We start from the raw sequence: 10,217 nt of genomic DNA on the forward strand, positions 1-10,217 counted from the left end.
ATGACCTTTTTTATGACTTTTCATGACTTTCATGACCTTTAGACATCCTGAAAATAGACAAAAATTTCAAAATTTGATTTATAAACGAAGAAAAAACATGATTTTTTGAGAATTTTGGCAAAAAAAAAAAATACTCAATGAATCGATCATTGTCGATCGAAATGGTGTTAATTTCAAACGAAAACTAACCAAAGAATTGAACAGAACGACATAAGAATAAGAATAAAGTAAAAAAGATAAAATATGATGCAGAATCGATTTTTTCGACATTCGAATAATAAGAAAAAAAGCACGAAGACTCGAGCCGAGGAAACCAATGGGGTTGATTTTTTTCACAAATCTTGACAACAGAGTGTACTAGTAGACCCGCCATTAAGCCAGAAAATCTCGCTACTTCGCCTCATAGTACATACAGCAACGTATAATCCTAGCAATATCTAATCTCCGGGGATAAAGAGCAGGACGACCCCTTTTTGAAGAAATTATCTCTCATAAGTCAGCACACAGCACACAAATCTATATACGATGGTCCTCGTCCTCCTATAGTATAATCCCAATGCTATCTATTCGTCTCTGGTTTATGTTTCTTTTCACAGGAAGGATTTCTGGGGACTAATATATATACCAGTAGGTATACGTTTAACATTAGTACATATAATACGAGACGAAGTGTAGAATTATCGTGTGTTATCAACATTTTCACAACTTTGTCCCGTATAGGACATGTAGGTGCCACCTTCGCTTACTGCGGTATTTTTTCGAAAAACACACTACCAATAGTGTATCAGTTTTTATACACATGTTGAATGAAACTCGCTTCTTATCTCGACCAAAGCGCACAAAAATAATCTCTAATCAGCGCTCTACAAAATAAATATGGTTAATAATACACCGGAGAATATAACGCGATAGTTTATTACTAAATATTATCTCGACCCATCGCACATGTTTTAGAAACATCTTTGATGACGAAGGAAGCTCCGTAACTCTATACATGAATTATACACAAATTCAACGTAAGTATACTTCTACCCACAGTACATTAAAGTCTCTCACACAGGTACATATATATATAAAATTCGATTATAATACACTTATAATACAGGTACACGACCTACATCGATCGATTTTCTAGTTAATTGCACGCGAGATTCATTCGCCTTCGATTTCCATAAAGTTCTTATAGCGCTTCTGTATACATTGAAAACGATTTCAACAGACTCTGACTACAACAGAATCTCTAATTGTATAATGCGAATGATTCGTGAAATATTTTCAGCTCAGTCATCGTAATCGAAATATTCGCTATGCTGATAATGATGCTCTGGACCTCTCCAACTCGTCGTTGAAATTCGTCATCTCACTAACCGAAATCCGCCATCATTCGATTCTTCATGATGAATTTTAGTTATAGCAGATGACGCAGCGGGGGATGTCGTACATAGCCAGATGTGTTGAAGAGAATTTTTAAAACTATTTATAAATTCATTAGGTTCAGTATTTCATTTCTATGTAGTTGGGAAGGGCCAATTGCGGAGCAATGATTCCGCGCAATAAATCAGACTCTCGTAGATAAGCGTAGATATCCTAGGTTGCTTTTCTTCGTCATTCTTATCGAATTATAAATGAATAAATGATCGAGGGGGGAAAATACATATCATCACAACTTTGTATGAAGATATTAAAAATATTTTATCAATTCCGAAAAAATTAGAAAATTATATGTAAGTATATCGAAACAGAGACTTCGAAAGCAATCAAAAAATGAATCGACGAATAAATTACAGAAAGAAGAAAAAACACGATTTTCACGTGCAGTCAGCTTTGTGCGATTTATACTGCATATAATATCTACCTATGTACAAACAAGAAGGAACTTCTTTTCTTTATACTACACTACGTTGATACAGAATATTTAAAAATTTGCATACAAAATTTAAATAAGTTTTTAATTATAAATTAAATATATTCAATGCATTTTTAAAAGTTTTTCTCGCTGACGAAATTTTCAAATTTTTTTCAAGAGAAGGAACTTTGCATGACTAATTAATTAACAGGTAAGGTAGATAGGTAGGTAGATTAGATACTAGATAGGTATGTGAATAAAACATTTTGGAGTTTTGTAGTTCGGAATTTTTTCGATAAAATCAGGGAGAAAATTAAAAGTAGGTATCCACCTTGAAAAAGAAATGATGTGGAATAAATTATTAGAAAACGTATACGCGATTACTGATTATTGGACAATTTTTTTTTTCAAAAACTGCAATTCCAACAGAACAAAATAAATTGCTTATGTTTTTCAGTTGACCTAACAATAATTTTACCATTTTCGCGAGGTTTCAACAGGGTGTTTAACAAAACTCCCAGACAAAAAAAATCATGACCTTTTTAATGACCTATTTTTCACATTTTTGCAGCATGAAAATACCCCCCCCCCCCCGCCAAATAAATGAAGAGCTCAATTCCAAAATGTGCTTTGTCCAAAAAGAAGAAAATACGTTTTTTGACGGAATTCTGTAGTTTAGATCGTCACTCACAAAGGAAGGATGTCAACGAGCCAAAAATTAGCCTGTAACGCCTCTATCCAGGGCATCGAAAACCTCTTCATTTTTTTTTACAATTCCAAAAAGTGCTTAGTCCAATATTTTGATCAAAATCATCGATCTGCAGCAAAAGGGGCACCTTTTATACGTATGTACATACATGTATGCTTATGCACGTTGAGAGAGTAGTTTTCGTCACTGATTTGGGCTTGTATGCACTTCGAAAACGCGGAATAAAAATCCGTGGTGCTAGCCCTGTGGCAGTGATGATGGATTGCGGAACGGAAGGTAGGCAGTTTGATTGAGACCTCAGGCAAAACATTTTTTAAATTTTTTTCATATTTTTTTTACAATTTCGATTTTTTTTGAATTTGATTTTTGACAAAAGTTTTTTTCTTTTGAAATATAGGTATAATGAATTTTTGTGCAAAATTTGAATTATTCAAAATGATTTTTTTTCAAATTTTTTTAAATTGAGTACATATTTGAGAATAAATTTGAAGATACTGGGGATCAGTACGCGCGGGAATATGCCGCCGCATGTACCACTTGGCGTTAGATTTGATCATTTTTGGTTTGTACAAAAAATTAAAAATTTTTGTAGGTACTTTTCAAAAAAAAATTTGTATACTTTTTCCATAAATTTTTCGTTTGTTTTGTATCAGTCATTGTCATTCAGATAATGATTGATAATGATACATAATAATTTTTCGTTTAAAAAAAATTGACATTTTTTGTACTTTTCAAAAAAAAATAAATTGTATAATTTTTCCATAAATTTTTTGTTTGTTTTTTGTTAGTCATTGTCATTCAGATATGAAAATTTTTGTACTTTTCTAAAAAAAAATATTATTTTGCCATAAATGTTTAAGTACTAAAATACAGACCAAAAACATTTTCCTTGAATTAAAAAATTTTTTGTTTTTGCCGGCAAAATGTCATGAAAAAATTTGTTTTATTCAACTATTCAACCAAACTACCACTCCAAAAAGTGCCAAGTCCAATAGGGTGCAGTAGTCCATTACCTAACAAAACATTGTGCCAGTCCAAAACGTGCCAAGTACTGCATTTCAACGTGATAATTTTTGAAACTAATCTGTATGCAGTTCCAAAACGTGCTTAGTCCCATTTTTCGCGACTTCGTACACAGATTGAACAAAGAGGTGTCATTTTGAAAAAAAAAAATTGCAGGGAAAATATTCGGAATACTTTACACTACACTGTCTGATATTGAAAAATGACATTAAAACATCTTTGTGTGTGCACGAATTTTGTTTTTGATTTGCCAAAAATAAAAATCTGGGACAAAGCACATTTTGGAATTGAGCTCTTCAAATTAAATCGAACAAGGTTGCCATTTGTTATAGGATCAAAAATGAGCCATTTCAGTTTTTTCGTTTATCTGATTTTTTGAACAAATTTTTCACTTTTCGATTTTTTTTTTCATTTTGTGTGGCTTAGTAAAAATTTTTCAAGCGTATTTCGAACAAAATTCTAGACTTCTTCATGACTACCTATTCACGATTTTCATGATCACCTACCAATATCCATGGCTTTTAGAACGAAAAAAATTCAAATTTTCAACTCATTTTCTCATTTTTTTTTCGAGTCCACACATTTACATAATAACAAAATTATAATTAATTTCACAACTCTTCCTCCGAGTGGCCCAAATAGAACTTCCTTACCTAAGTAGAATTTTAGTTTCTTTTACACGCGAATTTTAAAACAAATTGACAACAACTTTTTAAGCCAAACTTTCAAAATGTTCAACAATTTTTTGAAAAAAAGTGAGTCAAAACTGATCGATTAAGTAATTAAGAAGATGGCGAAGGGGTAGAAGGGAGAGGATGAGTAGCAAGGAAATCGACGAAAAATCAGTTTTTCAACAAAAAAAATACACATTTACAGCACAATCCAGTGCAACCACTGAAAAATTGAGATAATTATTCCAAAAAAGTATTGATAAAAGAATTTCTCATCGAACTTTCAATAGAAAAATTAGCACAAATTTAACATTTGATCGTGTATTCAACATTTTTTTTTTTTTTTTTTCGTATGACGTGAACAAACAGTAATTTTGAATGATTTTATTTGTATGGGAAAGGGGAGGAAAGCGGAAAGTAAAAAAAAAGAAAGAAAAATGAGAGAACTTGTGAGCATTTTTTTTTCAAATTTCTTCTAAAAATTGGTCTTAAACTTGGAGTAGGTAGTTTAAACTTGAAGAAATTTCAACTTGTCTGTTTTAGATCTCTGGACATTTTTAAATAGGTATACCAATGCTTCTTTTTTTGAAAACCTGTGAGAGGTTCGTTTTTCTGCAATTTGCCCAAGTGAATCTAAACCTAACGACTAAAGATCGCTCGAGAAGAGTATGGCAGGAGGGAAGAGAGGGTGCGAAATTCAATTTTGTTGGCAATTTACTTCTCAGAACATGAAAACATTCATCAATACGAAAAAAAAGATAAAATCACACTTTTATAAATTCAAAATGTTCTATGTAATTTTTCAATTGTTAAAATCATTATTTAATTCCAATATGAGGGCATAATTAATTATACGTATTTTTTTATTGCATGAACAAGGGAAAAAAATTAGTCAAACGTCCAATTCCTTTTTTCCATCAACTAAAATAAATTTCCACGAAGAAAAGTGAAGAAAAATTAATCAAAAGAAAATGCTCTCAAATAAAAATAAGAAATTTTTGTTTGTTGAAATTAATAAATTCAGTCAATATTTTTATGAAAATTGTTCTCTACAGTGATTGAATTTTGATTTCTTTTCTTCTTAAAAGTTCATCTGAAAGAGGCGAAAAAAATTCCATACGATTGAAAAAAGAAAATTTACAAAAAATTAGTCATTACAACCGAGAACATTTTTTCTTCACAATTATGATGAGTTGAAACTGCCAGATTTTTTGAAACTTCGTTCTACAAAAATGGAATCTAAAACCCAATATTATAATCATTAGGATCAGATTAAAAATTGATATTCACCACATTCAGATTGAAAACAATTCACTTTGACGAGTGATTTTTTTTACCTGAAATGGCAATTTTCAAGTCTCTAAACATAATTTTTCATCTAGGTAAGCATTACAACTGAATTTGCAACAAATTTTTTTCATTTCCGGTTTCAGGAAGCAAAAAGTAAATTGATTGTTCAATTAAATTGAAAAAAAAAAAATGAATTTCTTTTAAAACCGCATTTTAAAGTTGAGAGATGGACCACAAAATAAAACACAAGTACCTACCTATCCAAAATTCCTCGCCTCCCTGAAACCAAATTTCGAACGTTGAATATTATTTTCACATTTTGTGGGCGAATTTTCAAAAATTCTTTGATGCATTTCTCATACAGAATCGAAATCTACTTAAAAGGTGAAACTATAGGATTTATTCCACCATACTCTTATTTTTGATCTTGGAAATCACTCGGTTCCAGTTCGAAATGCTCTGGTACCACCAGAAAATGTTCAGAATTCTTCATTACCCCCCCCCCCTCCCCCCCCCAAATGAAAAAAGGTCGAATACAAGTGCACATTTGAATAAACCGCGTTTTCTTTTCATGGTCCTATCGATCAATTCAAGCACAACTTTTTGAAACACATTCCTGCTGGTTCAAACCAATCTTCTCTTTTCATGTCAAATGTAGAAAATCCATAAATTATGCTGAAGGCTCCAAAACAACTCAAAACGACCATCAATATTGTTTCGGCCATCTATCTCAATTTTATAAAATTTTGATTTTTAGCATAAAAAATGAGTACCTAGGTAAATTTTGAATTAAAAAAAAAAAATCGAAAATATGAAATCCAGCCCCTGGAAGTTGAAATTTCATTGTTCAATTGTTCATAAAATTTCAATCGAGTGAAATGAAAATAAGAAGGTACTACAATGATTTTCTTCTAACTAACAGAGTTGTAGAGAAAGTGGGGCACATGGAGCAATTTGCCCCATGCGGCCATGTCTCGATTTTCTGGAAAGCCCAAAAAATTAATAATCTGAAAAAGAGATAGCGAATCATCAAGTACTGGAATGTGACTTAGCTATACAGAATGGAAAATTCAAATTTTCGTGCACTTTCTAAATAAATTATGGTTAAATTTATAGGTATACCTACCTATTATTGAATCCACGAGTTGATTTTTCATCGAGTGAGAGGGAGGGGAGGGGGAGTAATTTTCTGCGCGGCTCACGTTGGCTCTCAACGCCTCTTTCTCAAGTTTTGAGTTGAAAAAATGGAAGTTTGGAGAATTTTTGTTTGAAAAATCCAGTTTTTAATTTCAGAAGGAGTATTTTCAAGATGTTTTTTCAATATATTATTTACCATAAAAATGCAAAAATTTTCATAAAAATTATTTTTGAAAAATTCAATTAAGTACGAGTACTTACTATAAAAGTGCCTCTATCTCATTTTTTTCAGCTTATTCTGCTTTTTCATTTGATTTTTCGATCTTGAATCTCTCCAAATTTGAAACAGTGAAATTTCACTGCTTAGCAGTCACGACATTTTGGCTTCTTAAAAGCAGTAGTTTTTTACTGCAAAACAGACTGACCAATTCAGTAGATTTTTCACTGTTTTGCAGTAAAAAACTACTGCTTTCAAGAAGCCAAAATGTCGTGACTGCTAAGCAGTGAAATTTCACTGTTTCAAATTTAGAGAGATAGGGAGTTTCGTGTTTATTTAATTACCTACATTACTTACATCAAAATGATTTAGAATTGTCCATTATACGAGTACTTTTCAGAACAACTCAGCAAACAAGGCAGAACTGTCTGAGTGTCTGTATAAGAATACTTCCAGCTCGATACTGCCCAATTTTGGAATATTCAGAATAGTCTCATAATTTTGACAAATCTATGAAATTCAATGTGGTAATAAATGTCTTATCACTTCCCATGAATTAGAACTAGAAACGATAAACATCCACTTCGAACGAATCATCGATTCAATATGGTACCGAAAAATTCCACACCTACTATAACCATTTGGCAGTCCTCAAAAAGATCTTCATCTCTGATGAAAATACGAGTACATCAATTTACTCACACCTATCACTCCACACTCCACAGCTCAACAATCGAAAAAAACACCATTATTTTGCTTACACGTTTCACTTCCTCTATACGTAGGTAATTAACTCACACACAAACACATTACAGTTAAAAACAACTCGATCATCTTTCAGCTACACGTATTCTATATTTACTTGCTTACTGAATTCGTGAATTGAAATTTAAATTCGAACACAATCATTCTGATTACAACAACAACAACAACAACATCTCACACGTCGTCGTCGTCGTCGTTTCGTTCACTCTGCATCTCCATCTCCAAATCCCCTAAACGGCGCAAAACAAGACAGATTGGTAAGATTCAAAGGTCGTTTTTCGAAGTAAAATGAAAAATTATCTCGCGGTAACAGCAAACACCAACACCGCAGAGATAACTGCGATTCCAATTATAGTAAATGATTTTCGAAGCCAGTATAGAATATGAGAATGAACGATTTTTCGCACATTGGAGATGAAATCGGTTCGTTTCTGGTGACGAATTTCGATGGATAGGTAAAGGTATATGCAGACGAGTCAGCAGATAAACATACAGAGCAGTAAGCATCGGGTCATTATACTGTATACAATTATTTAACAGGTGTAATTGCGCATGCATTATTCTTGCGAGTTACTTATTTACCGGTGATTTATCTCTTTCATCTAATAATTTGCATCGAACGTCGAATAACGAATGATAACTCGTATTACATCGTTGTTTTTGTTTACAAACAGAGCATACAAAATCAACAAAAAATGGTCAAGCTTGTGCAAAGCCTACCTTGCCTACTTCTTCGATCATAATTCCACAGAATAAAATACCTACTCGAAAGTAAATTTAGGTCGAGAAAATGACTAGATTTTTCTTTTCTTTCGTAATTTTCCATACGTTATTTCAACATAAGGGAATGAGGGTTCTCTCTCTTATTACTCTTGAGTCTCGAGCAACATTTCAAAATGGCATTGAGAATATATATACGACGACAACTGCGTCATTATAGCGTATCAATCTTCATTGGGTATGCGATTCGCGTCTCGTAATCCTACGTGATGATCGAGAATGGAAAGTAAAAGATCGCGAAATAACTATTCCACATTCGAGTCCACTCAAAATCAAATAAATCGAGCAAAATGATTCCAATAGGTAAGAAGAAAACCGATACCTATCTGAGAAAATTGTCTGTGAAAAAAAAAAATCACGCCAGGCCTAGAATGGAAATGGTCGAAAGTAGGTTCGTAGTTCGTTTGAAAAGCAGTCGGTCGTTCAACCGAAACCGAATTTTGTTTGCAAATTGTATAGCAAAACAGAACGATATTCTAAAATAGGAATTCTCGTCGGCGTTGAAAAAAAAAACACGAGGGTTCGAAAACAACAAACATCGTAATTTAAAATTCAAGAGTTACGAATTACGATTACGAATCGTTCGGTACGCGAATCGTTCGTTTACTTTGGTCAAACCGCGAACGTGGAAAATTAGTAATCATTCTTCAATTTCTTCATCTTTTAATATTATTTGATCGTAGGAATACACAAAAAACATATTCTTCACTCGCGAAAAAATAATTAAAAACCGAATCCGCCTCAAAACAATTTCATTCTGAAAACTGGTCCTCAAAAAAAAACCGAAACCGAACCGACGTGAAAATTCAACCGCGAAAAAATTCTCCCCACAAAGAGGCCTAACCTATCTACTGAAAAAAAAACACCCAAAAAGAAAATTTCGACTCACCTGATTATAAATCTCGTAATCTTCGTACTAAATCCTTGGAATATCTAATACTCGTACAAATTCACAACTTTACTTTTCGAACACAACACTACTCGATAAATCACACAATAAAATTCACGAATTTGATCTTAAAAATTTTTCTTCACTCGATAAACATTTAAAAAACACGACTACGTGGTCACTTAACGATAAATCACAATTAGCCGCACACACAAACACCGATCACAGTAAAAATGCTATTAAAATAACTAAAATCGAACCAGCGACACTTCGAGATTAAAAATCACAATAGAATAATGAAATTTTACGCCGAGTGATGAATAATAATGGGAAATTGAAAATGACGCACCATTTTGAAAATTTTAATACGTAAAGGATAGTTTTCTTTAATTTTAATAATTTTTTTGCTAAAAACACAACGTAGAAGAAGAAATTTTTACACAACGATGGACACGCACTTCACGAGAGGACGATCACGCAAACACTGCTCCTCCTATGGCAGAAAATGAGAAACCTGCTGAAGCAAGCTGTACAGCAGTGTTCCCCCTCCAAGAAGATATCAACAAATAACTAACGCAGTGTTACCAGTCGGTGAAAATTCTCTCTATATTTTATTTTTTTTTAAACGAGAGACGAGTGGTGTTGATCTTCAATTATTCTTTCATCTTTGTAATGAATTGAAAAGGTGAATCAGATGTTGAAGAATGTAATTAAAAATTAAAATGTTCGTTGAATCGTTACCGAACTAAGAATATCGTTTTGTTTGTTTTGATTCTTTTGAATTTGATTATTCATGGGTTGATTCAGAAACTTAAAATTAAACATCACTTCATCAGTATTAAGCTAAAAATATTCAAATACATCCATCGAGCTATTCCTCAGTTTTTAAC

The 10,217-nt window shown here is 32.4% G+C and overlaps 1 protein-coding gene across 3 annotated transcripts in view; it reads right to left on the reverse strand.

Annotated features, from left to right (window-relative positions):
* Positions 1-9,828, reverse strand: part of LOC135834923 (uncharacterized) — a 200,574-nt gene extending 190,746 nt beyond the window's left edge. For all 3 annotated transcript variants that reach the window (XM_065348915.1, XM_065348916.1, XM_065348914.1), the window contains exon 1: positions 9,328-9,828. The gene's annotated coding sequence lies outside the window, so the exon portion shown is untranslated. The remainder of the gene's footprint in view (positions 1-9,327) is intronic.
* Between the last annotated feature and the right edge of the window lie 389 nt (positions 9,829-10,217).

Source organism: Planococcus citri, chromosome 2, assembly GCF_950023065.1.
Source record: "Planococcus citri chromosome 2, ihPlaCitr1.1, whole genome shotgun sequence".
NCBI classification, from domain to species: domain Eukaryota; kingdom Metazoa; phylum Arthropoda; class Insecta; order Hemiptera; family Pseudococcidae; genus Planococcus; species Planococcus citri.